A 23,134-nucleotide genomic window follows, 5' to 3' on the forward strand; every position below is an offset into this window, starting at 1 on the left:
GTCATTAGCTGTATGTTGGCTCTTAAATAAATCTATATATTTTTAGAATTGTCTCAAGTAGTATTTCTGTATCAAACTCGCAAACTCAATTTCTGTACACTCTTTTGTAAGGAGTTGCAGAATTCTGAGGGGTATTCTGGACCCTCATAATATCCGGAAGGTTACAGTCTAGTTAAAGTTATTAAAAGTGCTATCCGGAGGACAGTAACAACTTTATGTCATTCCTTTCCTTTAGGGAGAGATAGTCTGAACCGTTAGACCCAATTAAGCGTCTTATAGAATTCGGCTATCTTTAACTTTAGTTGAAGGTGAACGTCTGGGGAATATGCCTGATCTGGGGTCGCCCGAAAAGGGCTAGGACTAGTAATTATCCCTTCATGTGCAGGGGCTGAAAAGGCCATCTCAGTTGGGTGAGGAATGAGGGCTCTGCATTAGTCATGTTTGAGATAGTCTCCTCCATTCTCTGCACACTCGCACTTACCGTGGATGCAAACCCTGTCAGAGCCTCCTGCACTTGTTCCTGGAGTTCCAGCACCGCTCTCTTTCTGGATGGCTCCAGAGGCAGAGCGTCTACGTGCAGCAGAGCAGAGCTAGGAGCATCCTGTGACCTCCGACGAGGACTCTCCACTGCTGTCGCTGACTCCACCATCTGCTGATGCTCACTTGTGAGCTGTGATACACCAGGTGACAACACTACTCTATGTCGTGAAGGACCCACCGAGGTGTGCATCTCTGCGCTGGTGCTGGGTGCGCTGATTTCTGCTGACGCTGCTCCCTCAGAGGCTCCAGGTTCCTGAGGAGTCCTCCGGCTCTTCCTCCTGGACAGTGGGGAGGGGGGCTCTCAATGGTCCTGTGGGGGAGTAAAGGCATGAGTTAGACATGTGATATTTACATAGCAGGCACATCCCATTGTGCAGATAATCAGAAGTCAATCTGTATGAACATCAGATATCATATCAGTCACTCATGGGGCAGGATTTTCATTGTGCCGTGGAGTCAAGATTGGAGGCGTGCGGGGGGTTAAAATCCCGAAATCAGGGGTCCCGACCCCAACCTGTACCCAAACCCGCCTCAATGCCAGTTTCAAAGGAGACGGGTACCTGCCCCGCACTGGGACCCGCCTACCCAAGGTGGGAAGGGATTAGTGCCAATTAACTGCCTGTTAACAGGGGTCGAGATGTCGGTTGCCAGGTGAGTGATGTGTGCATGAGTGCAAAGGTAAGTGTGTTTGGTGTGTCTAAAGTGATTAAAGAAGTGGAAATTACCTTTTCTTACCTTTTCAGCCTTCCTTCCTTTAGGTTCCAGGAGTCCCTCATCTCACCAGCACAGAAAGCAGAATGGCTGCGAACTGTCAAAAGTGACAGCCTGCAGCTGTCTGTGCAGGAGAGATTTCTAACTGAGTCTGTGGAGAAGGACTCAGGTTAGAAGTAAGACTGTCAGTGTTTGACAGCTTCAAACAGCTGTGAAACACTGATATTTCATTTGTCAAAATCTCTTGACAGATGAAATTTCAGTCTGTGATGTCATCTGTTGCCGGGTGGCCCTTAATTGGCCTGCTGAGCCCGCTGGGCAGGCTCAACAAGGACAATCAAGTTAAAATCGCGTGGATTGGCCGCATCTCGATGGAGGCGGGACTACAACCGTGAAAGTTGTAGTCCCGCCTCCAACCCGACTCCTGAGTTAAATTCCTGCCCATGAAATCTATTCTGTCACTAGCTTGCTCTACTGCGCCCATCTCTCCAACCCCCACTTCCAGCTCCTCTGCACCTCTGACGATGTCGAGAGCAGCCTCTTCAGTGTTTGTTAAAGTCACCAGTGATGGTGGGCCTCCTCCTGTCCTCCCTCTCCCCCTCTTATTGTGGGCTCTCTTTTCCTGCAAGGAGGGACACAAATGGAGTTTCAGAGCGATTGTTGGAGTGAATGTAAAGAATCCATAACATAGAAGCTTAGAGGGAGACAAAGATGTAGTGAGGTCCCAAAACCAAGGTGCCTCCCTGTGTGTTGTTAGTTGTTGTAATTGCATAACAGTGAGAGCGAGTGTGAGGGGTGCATAGTAGGATGGTGAAGTGATTCTGTACATAGAGAGAGAGGGATATGTAAGGGTGCAAGGGAAGTAAGGATAAGTTGGGATGTGGAGGAATAGGCTGACAATGCAGAATGCTGGTGATGAGAACAGATGGGAAGTAGATTGAAGGTAAGTGTGACGTTATACTCACTCTTGCTTAGCGTAGCAGATCATTGAACCGTTTTTGGCACTGCACCCAGGTGCGTGAGTACAAAGACCTGGTGCTCACCTCCTCAACAATTTGCAGCCAGGCTGCCTTTGTCTACTGAGGAGGCTTTCTCCGGCCATCGGGAGGGAACAGAACCTCCCGGCGCCCTCTTACTCCCTCCACAAGAGTATGGAGGGAGTCATCATCAAATCGATGGGCGGCCTTAGATCTTGCAGCAGCCATGTTCAAAAGACACGTTTTCAGGAGCAGCATAAAGGAAATGATATCCAAAGGCTACATGGACCCTTTAAAAGCTCCTGAATGGAAGATGTCAGCAGAGGCGAGCAGCACACTCGCACCCACTGATTGGGCCGGGTTGTGCGCACGGCGGGCTTAATAAGCCCAGTTAAATTAAAATCGTGATTTCAGAGTGGCTGAAGCTGGCAGCAGGACTGGAAGCCACCGACCAGCCAACTCGACTCCAACCCGACTCCAACCCAACTCCAACCTGCGTCCGCTGGGAAAATCGCGGCCTCAGAAAGGGAGAGAAGAGAACTGGAGTCACACACAAAAACTGCGATTGGTTTTGGATAATTATGGTCATTGATGAACTTGTCATGTGAGAAGAGCCACCCATCAGGACTTGCTAACAAAACATAAAAATAAAATAATTTTGCTTCAACACAATTAGGTGGGCAGAGCTCATAGAGTTAGAGGAAATGACTGAATGCCTGGTCAAAAAGATGGTTTCTGAGGGTTTAAAGAGGGAAAGAGAAGTAGAGAGGAAAATGTACATAGTTCCAGAGAATGGGAGCAAGGTGGCTGAAGACTGCATTAGAAATGCCAATAAAAGTAGGATTGTAGCTTTTTAAACAATAGTAAAAGTAAGGAAGTAAACATTTTTCTTGCTGTGATATGATGAATTTGGCTTGGATTAGCCTGTCCTTAAAGTCAAACCAGTTGGTTGTTCATCCCTAATTTGAACCTATTTTGCTAGCAGGGCCAATATCTTACACATTCTAGTCAGAAAATACACGAGTGTGATATTTTCTTCTGGTGGATGAAAAAATTAAGATATATGCTAATTAATTATGATTAAGCCCTTTATTGAGTTTTTTAAAATAACTCTCTAATTCTGAATCAACTTTATTTTTTGGATTTGCAAACGTGAGAATACTGTGTAATACAACACTAAGCAAACAAAGATTTCACAGCTGTCAGAGACAGTGATTGCAACCAAAACCTCACACAATAATATGTCAAGTGTGGCATGATAGAATTACTGAAAATGATGTGTAAAAGACAGCAGAAATAATTTGTATAAATTAGAATGGAAAGATGACTGACTGGTGGGAGATGCACCTGAGACAAAGTAGTCGTCTTATTTGCTCCTCAGTTGTTTCCCTGTTTCTGTAATATGCTTCATGGGTCTAATCAGATGATCATTGAAACAAGTCACTTTGATTTGAAAGTACTTCCCAACAGACATTAGACCTTTGCCCTCACTATAAAAAAAGCTCCCTACTTTAGTCAAACCAATGGATGGTTAGCAACATATATTAAAGCGTTTGTTATAATAACTGAAGCTACATCTGGATCTGAGACAACATCAGACACTTTATAAAATGACTGCAGTGAAAACTATCCATAATGACCACCTTTGGGATTGACTTCAGGTGATCTTTAGACAGGTTAGCACCTAATACATATTCAACACTCAGTCATGAATCTTTTGATGGGGCTGGCATTAGATAGTTGCCATGCACAGGTTTAGTGCGATTGTAGTCACAACTGGGAAACACAAGAAAATCTTCTTTCTTATTTGTTTTTGCGTGATGCACTTTAGAAAGAATTGCTGCTTTACTTTTTTTTTACAAAGTAAGCTCAATAACATTTCTTCTCATAATGAATTAATATTGTTCCAATTATTGTAGATACAGCAGTCAAGTTGCAGCACAAAAATGATAAAACTGTTCACACAAAGAAACATTTACTTGAATTTTTTAATGTTTTCATTGCTTTTCCTCACTAAATAATTCATGATACAGTATTCACCACTGTGCATCATTACAAACAGCTGTGGTCTCTACACATGTCTGCTTCACAATGATCAAAACAGTCCGCACAAAAAAACACTGTTTTCAAATTGAGAATTAGTTCTGTACTAGTAAGTACAAATCTATTGCGGAATCAATTAATGCATAAATGGTGCTCAAAGAATGCTAATAATAATATAAAATGTGCTCGATCGACATGGTCAACAAACCAGTTATATTGCACATTATATTCCACTGTTGTGAAGCGGATTCTGCTTTTATCTAAACCTCAGCACCTTAAACCATACTGCACTGGGACTTCTCCATTGTCTATCTTTCTGACCTCACTGAATGAGATTGCTCAACGTGCTATACCTTTTGGGAGTTTTTTTTTGGTTAGAGATAGATTCATGTCAACTACAAACTGGATTAGTGCTTCCCAAGCTCATTTCACCTCTCAGCTGTCAGACAGGAGACTTTCATTCTCTCTGGCTGAGATATTTTTGCACTCTGGCCCAGAGGTGCAAAGATGTTTTAACCTACTGCATTACCCTTCCTTAATCAAAATGTATCCTTACCTACTGAAGATGAGATTGCTCTATGAAATCATCACATCCCAAACATTATACTCTGTGCTGTATTATTACCACTGTCGCAGTAGATTGTTATGATCTTTTTTGCTAATGGGCAAACTTCATAAGATAACCTGTCTGTATAATATGCCTTTCATATGCCTCCCAAAGACAATGATATAAAGAAAATCTACTGTACTAGGTTTAGTTGCAGCTAACTGGTTAATGTGCCCACATTTTGCTGTAGTGCTCAGTTACAGAAATGTTATTGTGACTTTGTGCAACTACTTCAGTTTCAGAAAATCGTCCTTTAGAAATAAGACACTTCGCAGTTATTTTGGGGTAATTTCAGCCTTTGCAATTTGATCATGAAGTAAGGACAACACATTAAAAGACAGGCAATGTTAATTGGTACAAAATCTATTACCACACCTAGATATCCTATTTAGGAGCATATGTTGAAATTTCTTTCGCAGAATTAATGGCTCATACCTGAGACCATTAGAAAAAAAGTTATGAGTTTGTTTACTTATATGTCTTGCATGTGCTTATGCAGGGTGTTCCTGTACTCTGACAGGACACAGTATCATGTAACAAAATGGAGACTGATGCTTTTGGCCAATCACGGGATTCTTAATAAACTTGTAGGAATTAATTTTTTGATTTTTTTTTCATTTAGAATTGTTGTACATTTTAGGCATTTCTCAAGGTTTAAATAATACTGCAGGAGGTGTTAGCAGATGTACATTTACATTTTGAAAAACAAATGTCAGAAAAGATAAGATTTTTTAAATTACAAATTCAAATTTTTTGATTTTTGGTTTCACTCATTACAAGCTGTAAGTTCCAAGCTCCAGGTATAATGCAACTTTCAGAATGATGCAAAGTGGTTTTTGGTGTTCATCGACATATGAGTAGCAGTATAAATTAGGCATCAGATTCCAAACTTACTTCTGAGCACATTAAAACCAAATGAGTCCCCAGCCAGGGAGACATCTCACACTAGTTTGATTTTGCACCAGTCACAGTAGAACACTAGCCCACTGCAAATCCACATTTAAAAAAGTAAAAGCATTGAATACTCCTGCACATGTTCTCCTCATATTAAAAATTATCCACCTGGGGAATGGAGCTTTGCACATGCATCCGAAGCACTCTGACCTGGGGGGTGGGATGGGGGCGTGGGGGCGGGGGGCTGTTCCTCAATGAGTGGTATAACTACAGTCAGCCAACTAAGTAGCAGTATAAATTATATTGCCCAAAACCAATTTCTACTCCTCAGTGTGACCAATATCTGCAGAATAACCATAGCCTAAATTACATTATTCTGATACTCCAGGGCAGAAATTCACCTTGGGCAGTTATGCAAAATGGATGGCATCACATTGGCCACCTGTTATATGCCCGCCCAATATTCAGTGCAGTTGAAGTCAATGGGACTGAATATTGGGTTGTGCGTATAACAGGCGGCCGATGCAATACCGTCCATTTTGCGCTACTACCCAAGGCCAATTTCTACCCCTCTATTTACAGCTGCCGTCTATTCGGAGTGAGATGTGAGAGAACAGTGTGATTCTGGTTGATCTTTCCCTTATACTGGTTTTTGAGGATAGGGAGTTTGCTCAGAGTAGTAGAAGTACATCTGTACATCGGCAGACATTCTTATCAGGGCCAAGTGTATTCTTCAGGCTCTCTCATGCTCCCACTCCTTTGTCAATGGGAGTGTTTATTATGGTGATGTAAGGATACTTCTGCCCGCAGCCTACATTCCCTGGGCCTTGTTTGTTTTCAGATGGTTTCCCGCCCTTATTGTTTTAGTCCTGAGCAACCAACTCAGTAGCGATTCATCTCTCCCCAAGTTCTGAGCTGCAAGTCCTCTCATTCAGATACAATCACTTCATTTTATCTCAATGCTTTGAAAAGTATTTAGAATTTTGAAAAAACTTTCATGTTTTTTTTTACAACTAAAAGGAAACTAGTGTTTGATATCTTACATTTCTACATATTAGAAGAAAAATACAGAGATTCAGGCTATGGGAAATGTTCAGAATGATCAAATGCAGCGAGTTCTTTGTAGCATTATACACTGGAAATTGGTTCCAGAAATCGAAAGAATTAATGAAAGGTCTCACCTGAAAAGTTAATCTATCTATTCTTTTTCAAATGTTGACTGAGCTTTAGTGTAGTCCGAATATTTTCTATTTTTAGTTTTGACATTCGGACAAAGTTTAGGATTTACTGTTGGACTATTGGAAGTGAAGTTGAAACTGGCAAAATGAATGCAAAATAATAAATAGAGAATAAGACAAGATTGGTACTGTGATGTAATAAATATCTCCACAAGTGAGGTTCACGAGGCCATTCAAAAACAATTATGTAATTACAAGAAAAATTGGGCATTTACATAGTGCATCACAGAGGTGTAATCAAAAAAAAAGCCCTATTCATAACTTATTATATCTCACCTGGAAAAACATTAAAATTAAAACTGCTTTGTAATATCATTTTGTCATTTATCAATAAACAAATGTCTTCATACCTATCCGCATAAGTTTGATAAAAATGCTTTCTCTGGACACTTGCTTATTTAAACTGCACTAGGAAGTGGGTGTGACTTGTGTTTTCATATATTATTTGTATGTATATGACCTATCATTGTTTTAAACTACGCACCATTACTTTACAGCCTACACCACTGTAAGATGAATGCACTATTTCTCGAGCTGGGATTTTGGACAGGAGCTCTTATTTTTCAGATAGGTGGTACTTCCCTTTCCCATTGAAAACAACAGAAGTACATCTGTACATCGGTAGACATTCTTATCAGGGTCAAGTATATTCTTCAAGCTCGCTCATACTCCCACTCCTTTGTCAATGGGAGTGTTTATAGTGATGTAAGGATACTTCTGCCCGCAGCCTACATTCCCTGGGCCTTGCTTGTTTTCAGATGGTTTCCCGCCCTTGTTGTTTTAGTCGCGAGCAACCAACTCAGCAGCGATTAATCTCTCCCCAAGTCCTGAGCTGCAAGTCCTCTCATTCAGATACAATCATTTCATTTTATCTCAAGCTTGTTGACTTTGTTTATTTACCTTTATCCCTTTGATAGAAACACACAAAGGACCTGACTGCCTGCCTTTCTTTCTGCCTGTCTCTTTCCTTATCTCTTGCCACCCATTCCAATTCCAGCAAATCAAAAAGGCACAAACACTAATCAATGTTCTCCTCAGGCCACCACAATTCCTTCCCCTCAGTCTGGCCATGTGTTGAACAGGTCTGTGCGATTCACTGGCATTACAACAACAATGCATCTGATTGTGGTGCCCTTCTGTGGCCACAGTGTCGCGACTGTAAAATGTTTTTGGTATGTTGGAACTGGTGGATATAAGAAAGTTGGAAGTCTGCAATAGTTTTACAGCAACAGTCATGAAGTAAATACACAATGACACCCAAGTCAGCAACACTGAAGTAGCTGATGTTCACACCAGGTGCTGCTGCAGTCAACGGTAACAGAACAGAACCTTTAAATACATCAAAAGAGCTATTAAACTCATCAGATAATCAGAAAAAAATTGTAAAAAAAAAGTGTCTCATCTCAGGTAATTAAACTGGATGAAACATGTGTTTAAATAGCACACATGTATTTTTCGCTCCACCTTATCCATTGTACAACTTTATTGACATGTCAGAAAATGCATCTTATCAAATGCATCTGAATCAATACATTGTTATGCTGACATTTTCATTTGATAGAAAAGTGTGTATGGTTTGTTTCGAATGTTCAGCAATTTTATTTTTATATATAGGTATACAATGTTTTTGTATTATGTCTAGATATTTACACTTGGTCCATATGTCTCTAAATCAAAGCAAGTGTAGATGGGCAGGTGGTTTGTAATGGCTCTGGCAGCTAAGTTTCACACACAAGCAAGTAAATGACAAGTCAACTAAATTTTTCACTGCTGCAATGCCATCATTATACAGGTGTTTTACATTGAATATCGTTGTAAATAATACACCAAATCTGTGCCAGGCACTGTATAATGTGTTCAGTGTGAACCTGACCTTAACAGACTAGAACTGTGGTCAAATACTTGCCGTGGGTGCTAGGATACATGTTATGGCAGTGATAGGTGACTTTTGTTCATTTACACAACATGCTAGGTGTGATTGATTGCCCTGGCATTGCATTGTTCAGGATCTACCTGCTCCAGTACAAAGACTTCTGCCTGCATTGTTCTCTGGGTGTCCTATGTGTGCTATACTCCTGATGCCAACGGCATCAATAAAATAAAACAAAAAATAGCTAGTGCTATCACAAATCCTGTCAGTTATGTTCAATGGTAGATGACTAATCAGCACAGCGATTGTAGAATATCAACTGAACTTTCCCTTTTATCCTGCCTTTATGGATTTATTTCAAATATCCTGTTTATACTGTAGCTGTGCATTTAAATTTAACTATCAATTATCCATTGTTTGCAATCAGAATGGAGAGCAATAGTCAATGCAAATTAATTTACTTCAGTATAAGTAGCTTTAAGTCAGGCTGGTGTAAAATGCTTTATTGAAATAATTGGCTTCATATACTAACCATGTTTTACACTATAGTCCATGAGTCAAACAGTAATCGGATGCTGGCCAGTACAAGTCTTTTTTTTAATTTGTATATGGGATCTGGGCGTCGCTGGCAAGGCCAGCATTTATTGCCCATCCCTAATTGCCTTTGAGAAGGTAGTGGTGAGCCGCCTTCTTGAACCGCTGCAGTCCGTGTGGTGAAGGTACTCCCACAGTGTTGTTAGGTATGGAGTTCCAGGATTTTGACCCAGTGACGATGAAGGATTGGCAATATACTTCTAAGTCAGGATGGTGTGTAACTTGGAGGGGAACTTGGAGGTGGTGGTGTTCCCATGCACCTGCTGCCCTTGTCCTTCTAGGCGGTAGAGGTTGCGGGTTTGGGAGGTGCTGCTGAAAAAGCCTTGGCGAGTTGCTGCAGTGCATCTTGTAGATGGTACACACTGCAGCCACAGTACGCTGGTGGTGGAGGAAGTGAATGTTAAGGTGGTGAATGGGGTGCCAATCAAACGGTTTGCAGTGGAGCTCACTGTAAATGCTACGAGGGATCTGATTTTGATCAGCTATTGTAGATCTAATAATAAACTTGTTTCCCAATCTCACAGACCTAGGCAGGGGTTTAGTGCTGAAGTCTGGGCTCCACCTGCCACTAGGAAATTGTCAGGTAATCTGTGTCTCCATCCCACATCTTGGAGACTCACTTGACACATTTAAACCATCTCCCAGGAGGAGAAAGCACCAAAATAAGTCAAAAACAGTGTCTTATTTGTAATTAGGCAAAGGCAGCTACTTCAACCATCAAGTTATGGTAGCAAGATGCCTTTGTCCATCTGGAACCAAGACCAAATAAATTACCTTAACCATTAAACAATACATGTACAGACCTGCCACCAAAATTAATGGTCCAACAAACATCTTGGCCGCGAAATTCCCTGCAGTAGCACCGGCCATTAAGGCCGGTTTTCTTGAAAATATGGCGGCCGCCTCACTTCCGCCTGCTTCCGGTGTGGGACACGGTGGCCGCCATTTTGGACAGGTCAGCAGTGCTGCCATTGCCTGCGCTCACCTCTCCAACGTAAATGTACAGGTCATGATGTTAATCAGCATGCAACGCCTGATTTGACTCATGACTGCGATTTTGGACGTCCCCACAGGCCATTACACCCTCTCCTAATCACGCATGGAAGAACGTGCGTGCAACAGTTGTGCAGAGACGTGGTCAGCGCTTCTTAAAGGGACACACACATCTTTCAGGTAAGTTTCGAATTCAGCTTCTGGACATTTTTTAATATTTTATTGAAGTAGTGGCTTGGTGCAATACATGTAAAAAGTTGTTAAAGTGTGCAGAGAGTGCAGGGAGTGCTGCTGGACACTTACAAGGCTTTGGATGTTAAAGGAAGGCCTCTGAGAAAACCACTTGCTCACAGTCCTGGGGGCTCTAGTTGCAGTCTACCTTGGGCAGCAAAATCACATGGAGATGAAGCAGGACCAGCAAAGGGGACAAGCTGCCTGCAGAGGGATGAGGAAGAAGCAGAAGAGGAGAAAGCAGAAGAGAAAGAAGAAGAGGAAGGAGCAGAAGAGACGGTAACGAGGAGGGTCAATGAGGGTGGTGTGTTTGATGCAGTCTACATGGATTTTAGCAAGGCTTTTGACAATGACCCACATGACAGACTGGTCAGAAAAGTAAAAGCACATGGGATCCAAGGGAAAGTGGCAAGTTGGATCCAAAAATTGGCTCAGTGGCAGGAAGCAAAGGATAATGGTTGACGGTGTTTTTGCGACTGGAAGGCTGTTTCCATTGGGGTTCCGCAGGGCTCAGTACTAGGTTCCTTGTTTTTTGTGGTATATATGAATGATTTAGACTTCAATGTAGGGGGCATAATTAAGAAGCTTGCAGATGATACAAAAATTGGCCGTGTGGTTGATCATGAGGAAGAAAGTTATAGACTGCAGGAAGATATCAATGGACTGGTCAGGTGGGCAGAAAAGTGACGAATAGAATTCAATCCGGAGAAGTGCAAGGGAAGGGAATACACATTAAATGGTAGGCTACTGAGAAGTTTAGAGGAACAGAGGGACCTTAGAGTGCATGTCCACAGATCCCTGAAGGTAGCAGGACAGGTAGATAAGGTGGTTAAGAAGGCATACAGGATACTTTCCTTTATTAGCAGAGGCATAGAATATAAGAGCAGGGAGGTTGTGCTTGAACTGCATAAAACACTAGTTAGGCCACAGCTAGAGTACTGCGTACAGTTCTGGTCACCACATTACAGGAAAGATGTGACTGTACTAGAGAAGGTACAGAGGAGATTTACAAGAATGTTGCCAGAACTGGAGAATTTTAGCTATGAGGAAAGATTGGATAGGCTGGGGTTATTTTCTTTGGAACAGAGGAGGCTAAGGGGAGACTTGATTGAGGTGTACAAAATAATGAAGGGCCTAGATAGAGTGGATAGGAAGGACCTATTTCCCTTAACAGAGAGGTCAATAACCAGGGGGCATAGATATAAAGTAATTGGTAGAAGGATTAGAGGGGAGTTGAGGAGAAATGTTTTCACCCTGAGGGTGGTGGGGCCTGGAACTCACTGCCTGAAAGGATGGTAGAGGTAGAAACCCTCATCACATTTACAAAGTACTTGGACGTGCACTTGAAATGCTGTGACCTACAAGGCTATGGACCAGAAGCTGGAAAGTGGGATTAGGCTCTTTTTCAGCCGGCACAGATACGATTGGCCTCCATCTGTGCCGTATATTTCTACGGTTCTATGATTCTCTGAAGAGGAAAAAGCAGAAGAGGAGGAAGCATAAGAGGAGGAAGCAGAAGGAAGGAGGCAATCCAGACAGCCCCTTTTTGCTGGGATATCCGGGATCGAATCATCTGCCTGCGGTACAAGTGACCACAACCCCAATTCCCTTTTCAACATTTGTCCCACACCTTACCTCCCCTCTGTTACTGACCATCACAGCATCCTCTTGGCCACAATGCTGAAATAAAAGCCACCACAAAGCAAACTTTCCAATCCAACTTTATCCATATATGCATTCAATATTACATCAAAAAATCAGCTAATCACCCTTGTGCATTCCCTTAGTGACTGTCTTGTGTGTGCCTTTGCCTATCCTAGTGATGTCACACATTGCTACCCCAGTGGCTGCAGCATGGCTGGTGGAAGGCTGCTGACTTTCAGTGGGGGACACGGCAAATGGCCTTGCAGGACAACCTCAAGGAGCTGCTGGCTGGGAGTGTGAAATCGAGTGATGGTGTTTCTTCTTCTTCTTCACTCTCCTCTCCCTTTTCTTGGTCAACCACTGGCTAGGCCGGCTGGATTTCTTGGGTGTCTGAAATGAGGCAGGCACAAGGGAAGGGTTGTAGTGAGGGAAGGGTGGGAAAGCAAGAGCTGCATGCTTACACCATGTGCAGCTTGTACATCAGAAGATATTGTGGAATGAGGGAGAAGTGGGATATGAGAAAGAGGATAATGTATGAGGATCTTGTAATCTTTCAGCCCTGCCGCTGGCCAAAGGATTAGCCATGCCCCTGCCAAGAATGGCCAGCACCATCTCCTCCAAGGGGATGAGCTGAAGCTAGGAATGTGAGGTATGCCTCGTGTTTGATAGAGATTGTTGGTAGGTGAGTGATTGGGGGGGGGGCATGCATTTAGCAGTGTGTAAGGTTATTGGTGTAATTGGTAGGAGACAGCTTTTGAAGATGCATTCATTGATCTTGACCACTCGTTTGAGGTCATGAAACTTCTTTGGGCACTGGAGCCAGGTCCTGGGGGTGACACTGCTGGCACTGACGGTCTCGGCGATCTGGTCCCACATCCTTCTTTCTGGAGGGCCTCCTGGCCCCCTGTGGGTAGAGAACCTCTCTTCCTGTGTTGACTTCCAGCACAAAGCTGGAGTGCTGTGTGTGAAACCCTGAGTGCCCTTTGCCTGGCCTGTTGAGCCATTTGTCAAGCTGAAGCACTTTTACCATTTTTTATGTGCAGAAGGCAGTTCAGCTTTAAGGGCTGAAGACTGCCTACTTTGGAATGATTTTAAATTGTTTTTTCGGAAAGCAGTTGAGCTTTAAGAGCTAGAGACTGGCTATTTTTGAATGAATTTTTTTCAGAAGGCAGTTCACCTTTAAAGGCTCAAGACTGCTTTCTAAAATAACAGCCTTGCTTTAAGAACATACAGCATCACTCCAGGGACACGACATTGGGCCTCCTGCTGAGCACACAGCATGAAGCAGCACAATCATCACTGGCCTGTATGCTAAAATCATTCAAATCAGCAGGCAGCACCAAAATAACGGATTTTTAAAAGGGCGCGACCAAATCTCGCCTCGTGGAGCCACTGCCCGTTTTCGGGCCTTATCAAATTTCTAGCCCATTGTACATAATAGTTAATAAAATACATATTTGTTAACAATGAAAAGGTATAATTACTAATAATCCCCCAGGATAAATACATATGCAAATAAAATATATAAATCTCCCATGGCTTGGACATGGCAAGTTGGAGAATTATGCTGTCCGTTACCTGTCTCTGTGATATGTGTTGATAATTTTCTCTCTGTCTCTCCCCTTCTGCTTCTGTCTCTCTCTTTCTCTTCACCTCTTTTCTTATCCTAATTCTTTTTGCTCTGTCTTTTTCTTCATTCCTTTCAGATGGGAGGTGGTGGGTAGACTAGCATGGTGCGGTGGGAGAAAGAGCTGCCAAGACTTGCAAAATGAAATTTCCATTGGACATTGTGGGAAAATGTAGTTTACAACCGTCAGCAGCTCCCCCATCACATGTACTTAACAACATCGACATGCATTTATATAGCACCTTTAATTTAGAAAAAGGTCCCAAGTAACTTTACAGAAATATAAATTTAAAAATGGACACCAAGGCCGGAATTTTACCAGTGCTGAGAGGGTGGGATTGGAGGCGGGTCAGCTGTCAAAATAGAAAAGATTGACAGCAGGTCGGGAACCCGCTGTAAAGCCACCTCCACGCGAGTCTCCCAGGTGTCGGGTCTGTCAGCGCTGAACAGACCCGACACCAAGCGGCAGGGGAGACAATTTAGATCATTAAATGTATTGTTAAGAGGCAATTTAGTCTTATTTTAAGCTTACCTTTAGATTTTTAGAGTTTGCCAGCGGCTTCCCCGCTGCTCAGGGATCACGTTAGGTAATGGGGTCGGGTGTTGTGTCAGCATGGGATGATTTACTAACTTGACAGCTGCAAATGTTCTATAAAAGCTCCCATTTTATAGGTCTTCACTTTCCAAGGTTAGAAGCTGTTGCTTGCTACATTTGGAAAACAGATTGAGCTAGCAGTTTGGAGTAAGCTCTCTATCCAGTGTCACCTCCTTGGAACAACATCTCTCACCATTAACAGATCGCTTCTGTCATCTCAACCTCACCTGCCATTTATTCCATCAGCATCGTTGCCCTTGAAAAATCTCAGCTTGGTCCTCAGAATCCAACCACGATCAGCTCCAACACCAGCAGCATGAGGCACAACAGCAGCACCAACATCAATGCCAACCTTCTCTGCAATCAACTGATGCTGCACAGGACAGAGGGCATCAGCACCCGACCAGATTGCTGCCCGGAACGCCAGGGATGGCCTCACCATGGCCACATTTACTTCACTTGACGTTGTACACCCTGGCTGCCACATGATGCACCAGGTTGGCACCACCCCGCACCAGCACCATAAAGCATCCCTATAATGTTGAAGCCATTCCTTTCACACCTATCAGCATTGCGGGGGAACCGTTATGTCTCAGCATTTACTGAAACTCACTAAGCCACTTCCAAAGGTGCACACAAATCTGTCCAAGAACGCCAGGTTCACATGAACATTGGCTAAACCACCCAAGTGCCTACCCTTGTGTGTTGTTAGTTGGTATGATTGCACTAGGATGAGGGTGAGTGTGAGAGGTGTCTAGTGAGATGGGGATGTGATAATGTAGATAGAGAGGGGTGGGTGGAGGTGCAAGGTAAGTTGGTGAGAGTAAAGATGTACAGGAGTAGGGTAGGGGAAGGCAGAGTGATGGGGATGTGATGAGTGGCACAGCAGGATGAGGTTGAGTGTGGCTTTGCAGTAACATTTCGTGATCTACTGAGATCATTGAAAGGCTTGCGCCACTGCAGCCTGGTCCTCCTAATGACATCCCTGCTTGTGTCCTCCTGGGCAATGTGCAACCAGACTACGTTGGTCTCCTGGGGAGGTGTCTTCCGCCCATTGGAAGGGAAGAGAACCTCCCTGCTTGCTGTGCCTCCCTCCTTAAGCATATGGAGGGAGTCATGGGGGAGCCTGGGTGCAGCCATGCACCTTTGTGCAGTGCTTGCCAGTGTTTGCAGCACCTCACTGCTGTAGAACAGTGACAGCACAACTGTCAAAATTAATTTGAACATGGTCCCTTTAAGGAAACTGGCTGATGACGTGTCATCAAATGACGTCATCAGACCCACTTCCTTCAATTGGCTGGGAAATGCTTTGGGCGGGCTTAACAAGCCCAATCTATGTAAAATTACTTGGTGAGAGCGGGCTGGAGCAGGCAGCGGACTGGGGCCACTCTACCAACCCGGCCACCCCGGACCAGCCTCGGTCGGCAAAATTGTGGCCCAAGACAAAAATGTAGATATTAGGTGGGGTGACTAAATGCCTGGTCAAAGAGGTGGGTTTTAATGGAGGAAAGATAGGTAAAGAAGGGGGTTTAAGGAAGGAATTCCAGAGCTGAAGGCACAGCCGCTAATGGTGGGCAGAAGGTAAAGGGGATCCACAAAGGGCCAGAAACAGAACAATGGGGGGTTGGGTTGGAGGAGGGGTTGTTGCGCTCCAGGAGGTTACAGAGATAGGGAGGGGTGAAGCCATGAAAGCCTTTAAAGACAAGGTTGAGATTCTTGAAATTGAGGCTTTGGAGTACCAGAAGACAATGTAAGTCAGCGAGATGGTTGAACAGGACTTGGTGTAGGCTGTAGAGTTTTGGATGAGCTGAAGTTTATGGAAGGTGGTGATGGAAGGTTGGCCAGGAGAGCATTAGTACAGTCAAGTCTGGAGGTGATAAACATATGCATGAGGTGGGGGCAGGGGCGGTGATATTATAGAGGTGGAAGTAGGCAGTCTTTGTGATTGGGAGCATAAGAGGTCAGAAGCGCAGCTGGGGGTTGAATAGAATGCCGAAGTTGCGAACAGTTAGATTCAGCCTGAGGGAGGGGAGAGAATCATTGGCAAGGGTACGGAGTTTGTGGTAGGGGCCAAAGATGATGGTTGCTGTCTTCCCAATGTTAACTGGAGGAAATTACAGCTCATCTAGGAAGAAAGGGGAAATTGGGCAAGTACAGATAACGTGTTCACATTTTTATTTTTAAGTATAATGGTGCTTTTGAAAGGTGAGTTCAAGATTAATATTACAGTAATAATGCTGTGCCTGATGTTTACTTAGTTTTATTATTGCAAAATTAGAGTTTATTTTAGCATCATAATGTGTGAAAATACAGTATCAGTCTGCTTAGAAAGATGGGAATTCCCTGCACCTGCTAGCAATCTAAGGGTTAATTTGAGTATATAAATGTGTCCTTTGATTGAAAACATGCTAGTTTACATTTGCAGTAGTAAGACAGTATAGAACTGCTTGGAGAACTTAAGAGTATGACAATTATATGTCTAGACTCTAACAGGTAGTTGAATCGTTAGCATTTAAATGAAGGGTGGGGAATGCTACACTGTGCACTTGGAAGAAAAGTATCAGAAATATATACTTAACAGAAATAAGGCTTCATGTTAATCAATGATGAATGTTTTAGCTTTAAATGCCTGTAACAGATATAAATATAAGTGGAGAAAACTGCAATAAAGTATCTTTGAGATATATTTAGCAAATAGTATATCCAACATAGTTATATTGCCACATTGCTCAGCATTTTGTATAATAAATATATTGGTAATGTATCTTTTGAATATGTTTTTAAAATATATGGTCCAGCAAATGTAGAAATAAAAATCATATTCCATTGTTAGCAAGCATTCTTGCTAGCACCATTTTAACCTGTAACTGTCACCAAAACCACAGCAAACATGTCCAACTTTCACCTCCTGTCAGTGTGAGCTCGGTCCCTTAAACATGCCGCTCATCTACAGCCCCATTTTATGCAGCGCAAAAGTGCTCAATACACATCAGTACTTTTCCTTACTGGCCCAGACTTCCAGCCTCGCATGCACATGTCATTACTCTCCCCAGCACATTGCTATTGATCCACTACACCACTGCTACCCTCTCCGAGTCACAATACATTGCAACTGTAAAATGGTTCCAAAATTAAACAATCCCCGAAATGAGTTTGTAGAAAATGTTCTCAAACAAATACAATCATACGCAATTAAAAAACACATGATGTTAATAAATTGAAACGCAACACTAAAGTCATGTAACAAAATGTAAAACCTGTCTTAATTAACAATGCTCATTTAAAAGGTATGCTTTTCCGACCCACTTTCTCAAACACAACTTTCAGTTTCTTGTGTCTTCAGGCCCAATGGTCCTAATCCACGCTCGGTGCTCCAAATTTAGCGAAATGCTTGTGTGTATCTAGTTCAGGATTGAACTGCTAATGTTAGTCTCCTTGCTGCATCTCTATCTGTCAATATAGCCTGCCTGCTACTCTTCCCGCTCTCTACTCACTGCTCACAGATCTTTCCTTTTTTGTTGTTCTTATTGAATTAATGCTACAACCCATTTGAATTATGGGTAGCTATATTCTTATTGCATCATTTTCCCTCTGCCATTGGGAGTAGTCCACATACTAGGAGAACCCCAGTACCAAGAAAATAAAAGATTTGTTTTTTAATCAATATAAACAGAATATAAACATTGTTAATTGTAAGTTCTCAGGCATGCACCAATCATGAAAATCAAGTTCCCCTGCACCCACAGAACACCTTCTGTGTATAATTCAAGGTGATATAGTTGTGTTAAAAATAGAAATCAGCGTGTGTGCATCAATAGGACATTAGGCCAGAATATAAAGTACATTGGTATCATGTGACCTTGTCTTTTACATGTAATTGGCTTTGGTGTATTAAAAAAAAGCATTAAGGGACAATGGAACTACCTGCATTGTTATGGGTCTGCAATAAATTGATTTGCCATTTCCAAATGAAACACTGTTCACAGATTTTATCGGACCCCTGTCAAGACCTGTAGATTTCCATTTCATTGGATTTAACGACTGTTGGAGGAGGTGTGCATTACAGCAAGATACTATCACATTTGTCGGCACGATCCTTTTATGTGTAATTCAATTAAAGTGTTATTCTCTAATTTCATTATAGACTAAGCTGAGTGCTAATGCAAGTGACTACTTCTGCTACAGGTAGATAATGGTGCCCAATTTGATTTACCTAATTAGAGTTTAGTGGTCTAACATGCTTTTCATATCTTAATTCCCTGAATATTCTTTAATTTTGCATCCAGGACAATTCTTTTAATGGAAAAGGTCAAGATAGTACAAGTGTTACATCTTAGAAACCAACATTATCCTATTAGAATATGCATCTCATAGTGTTGGAAGGATTCCATTAATGCTGAGTATAAATCTTTTTTCCACTAGATTTTCCAGTACTTGCTTTTGTAACAGTTGTGTGATTAGTACCAGTTACCATTGTGGTGCATTTTAAATTATCTGTGAATAATATATTTTCTTTCCTCAACTTCATGGATAACAATGAAACTTTAGGCTAAAACTTACAAAAATATTTCTCAGTGAAATGTCTGGTGTAGATTGCTATTATTGTCTAATATTAGTCCCTTCATTGTTTACTTAATTAGAAAATCATTTTTCTACAGGGTTTTTAATGAGATCTCCAGTTTTCACAGAGTAGCTAAAAGTGAGCTATACTCAATATAGAGTGGTATTTTTTTTAAACTCCTTTGTTGAAAGCTCATATGTATCTAGATTTTATTGAAAAACCATGTAAAGGGCACAGTTAAAGATGTTTGAGAAATGAAAATAAAAAAATCATAGCTTAGTGAAATTCTATCAGTAGTGTCAAATTGGTTAAATATGTTTCTTCTGAGAGTAAATGCTTGTTCTTTCTATCTCCTGGAATAATGAAATAGAAATATAATATCGAAACCTGTTCTCAGTCTCTGACCTTTACTGAGAAGAGACACAAACACATGACTAGCATTTATACCCTTGGTCCCCAGTCCTTCACATTGTGCTATTATCTAGAAAGTGTGATTATTACTGCTCTTTCCACAGGAAAATATGCCTTGATTTCCATCGATCAGACTTAAATCAATGCTTTTAAAAAATCTTGGAACCTTTTACTTAAGAGCAAAAGCATGCATTTTATGTTTTGACATGGTTTTATTGATTGGGACCAGTATGGGAGAGCAGTGCCTGTACCTAACTGTCTACTGCACTTCCCAAGCTACCAGTGTCTGATAGCACACTATTCATAATGGTTTTGCTTTTTTTTCTCCCTTTTCCTCTCTCTCGCTTGCCCTATTTCTCCCATTTGGTCACTATATCCTTCCAGCCCACAGCATGATGCCTTTCTCCGTTTTTTAGAGTAATCAATACTGCACTGAAGCCTCCTGCTGTTCCCCTGTCACTCATATTTGTTCCAGCCATAAATTATATATGGGCTGACCTCATCTGATATAAAATTTCTATTGCAGTTGTCAATTGTTGATCAATAGTTCCAAATTTTCACCCTCAAAGACTCTCTTGATCAGCTCTGAACATCTGATACAAATATTTCCTTGAACTTAAGATAAGAGAAAAGAATGTTTCATTACAAAAGAAGAAAGATGTAAGCTTTAGGCGCTGGTCACTTCTTTAGATTTCTATATGTCATTGACATGGATATGCTAGCCAAAGACATGATACAAAGCTTTAATCTTTGCATTTGGCCATTTATATCACTCATAGTTGTGTATTCAGCCAGTGCCCTTTTAAAAGATTGAGCACAACTCACCTGCAAACCTTTTCAACCTGAGTCACACAAGCTGCTTTATGTGTGAGGTCATGTTTGAACTTCGTTTCTGAGCTAATAGTGTCTGACATTTTGCTCAGCCTTAAAGTACCAGCTGAAAAATTCAGTCAAATTGCTGGTTAGTGTATATGTGGAATTTGTGAAATTGTCAGAAATAAAAAAATGTTATTAGACGTACTCATTCACTTAATCGATCCTTAGTGTACCGTGCTTTGATGTTCTGTGTATTTCTCCTACTCGGTTTGCTGGATTGTTTTAATCTTGTTCATACAATAAATATTGAGTTTCTAGCAGTAGTTTGTGTCCGGTGGTTTATGCCTCCATTGAGCCATCAGCAGAGTTTTCCTCCAATTATTATGAATGCCAATCATCATATTGCATAAAAAATGGCGAGTGCTAATTCTTCACCTGAAAGAGGTTCAATTATAAATTCGTATTATTAGGTTTATGTTATCTTCAAATATGTGCCCTCCCACAAAGATGGCAAGCTTTCGATGTGACTACACTCTTCAATCTTCACTCAAACTGGATTCGCAGAAACATGGAAAGCTGACCCCACAAACTTGCACATTGTTTAAAAAAAAAAGAAAAAAGAAGTAAAAAATTTGATGAATATTTATGTAATAGTGAAAACAAAAGAGAGAATAAATTGCTATGTCTATCACACAATGGAATAGAATGGGGGGCTGGTGATTGACACAAAGAAAACGGTTTTGTTGTACTTTGATCATAAAGAAAAGACTTGCATTTATGTAGTGCCTTATGATGTCTCTCCGATATGCCTTAGAGACCTTTACATATAATAAGCTACTTTAAAGTTCAGTCACCGTTGTTATATGAGCAAACACAACATCCATTTTTAAAACAAAAGATCCCACAAATAGCAATAGGATGGTTTCAAAAATATTCCATTGCAAATAAATTCATATGCTAGTTCACACATGCCATATAACCAGGCATTAATCACCAGGAATTTATACAGCATAAACTGAATGGCACCAAACCCATAATCCATGAGGGCTTTGAGTATCAGTTTGGCTCAGTGGGTAATACTCTCACCTATGAGTCAGATGTTATATGTTCAAGTATCATTCCAGGACTTGTGAACATAATCAAAGGCAATATTTTAGTTTTAAGGGAGTATTACATTGTTGGAGGTCTCTTCCTTTGAGGGAGATGTTAAACTGAGGTTTTATCTATCTATTCTATCAGTTCATGTGGGTATCAAAAGGTCCCATTACATGCTCCTTCAACCAACACCACTAAAACAGATTAATCAGTCAACTGTGATACAAAAGGAAATTGTATTAAAACAGTTAATGTAACTAATAGGAGAAAAGTCATCAGGCCCAGATGGTTTGCATCCCAGACTATTCATGGCCGTTGGGGAGGAGATAGCAGAACCGCTAACCCTAATTTTCCAAAAAAAATTGGAAAGGGGAATTGTGCCAAAGAATAAAAGAAGGAAGAATTGCATTTATATAGCATCTTTCACAATCTCAGGACATCCCAAAGTGCTTTACAGCCAATTAAGTACTTTTTCTTAAGTGTAGCCATCGTTGTGATGTAGGAAATGCGGCAGCCAATTTTTTCATTCCGCGAGCTCCCACAAACAGCAATGTGATAACGACCAGATAATCTGTTTTTTTTAATTAATGTTGGTTGAGGGTTAATATTGGCCTGAACACCGGGGAGAACTTGTCTGATCTTCTTCGAATAGTGCCATGGGACCTTTTACGTCACCTGAGAAGGCATATGGAGCCTTGGTTTAACATCTCGTGCAAAAGACAGCACCTCCAACAGTGCAGCTCTCCCTCAGTAATGAACAGAAGTGTCAGCCAGGATTATGTGCTCAAGCCTCTGGACTGGAAGGTGGTAAATACTTCAATCCTGGTTTTGAACATTTCCACTTACTGGCAATGGTGTCATTGCCCCAGAAAAATTACAGCAAATTACTCCCCCGCTCCGCCACCCCCCCCCCCCCCCCCCCGCCACCTCTCCCCATTCCTGCTCCTAATCCACCCATCAGAAATTTCATTGGGGTTTTTGCATTGGAGGCACAGGTGCTGACCGGCTTCAGGCAGCAGCTGATTTGTAATATGCTAACTGAGGTCCTATGACATACAGAGTACCCCAATACAATGTTGAGACGCCAATAGGTGGAGCGTGCACTGCCCATTGACACCAGGCATTGAGCAGCCTAACCAGCAATCCTTAAAGGGACTGTTGCAGGCCGCTCACAAAGCAACCAAGGTTTGATCAAAGATTTTTTCCTGACCTGACAAAAATCTTCCAGTCCACTGTCAGCCCATCGGCCTGCCCCACCTTCAGATAGAACTTTCGGCTTGGCTCTGCATAAGAGCTGCTAGAATTCCTGCCTACTGGCAAGCTGCCTGTGAGTGCTGACACAGTACTTGCAGCTCGCCGGCACTAACCAACTCAGGCCTGGTCTTCCTGGCTTGAGGCTCGTGGCAAGGACTTTGGGCGGGTAGCAGGAATGCCTCCAGCAGTCTCATCTAACCTTCTACGTATTCATTTACATATATTATAATACAATTCCTGGTACACAGAGCGTGATGCACTGGAAACACACCAAGGTCATGAAGTGGGTAATCCAGCACTAGCAGCTCTGAAAGGCCTGCTGGTCAGCCTTAAAGCTGTCCTGCAATTTAAATCTCAAAGTTTGCAGCTGACACCAAAATAGCAAGGATGGTTAATAAGAAAGAAAATGGTGGCAAGCTACGGGACTGGGCCT

The sequence above is a fragment of the Somniosus microcephalus genome, chromosome 6 (genome assembly GCF_052327205.1).
Source record: "Somniosus microcephalus isolate GS21.2 chromosome 6, FLI_Smic_1.0, whole genome shotgun sequence".
Lineage (NCBI taxonomy): Eukaryota > Metazoa > Chordata > Chondrichthyes > Squaliformes > Somniosidae > Somniosus > Somniosus microcephalus.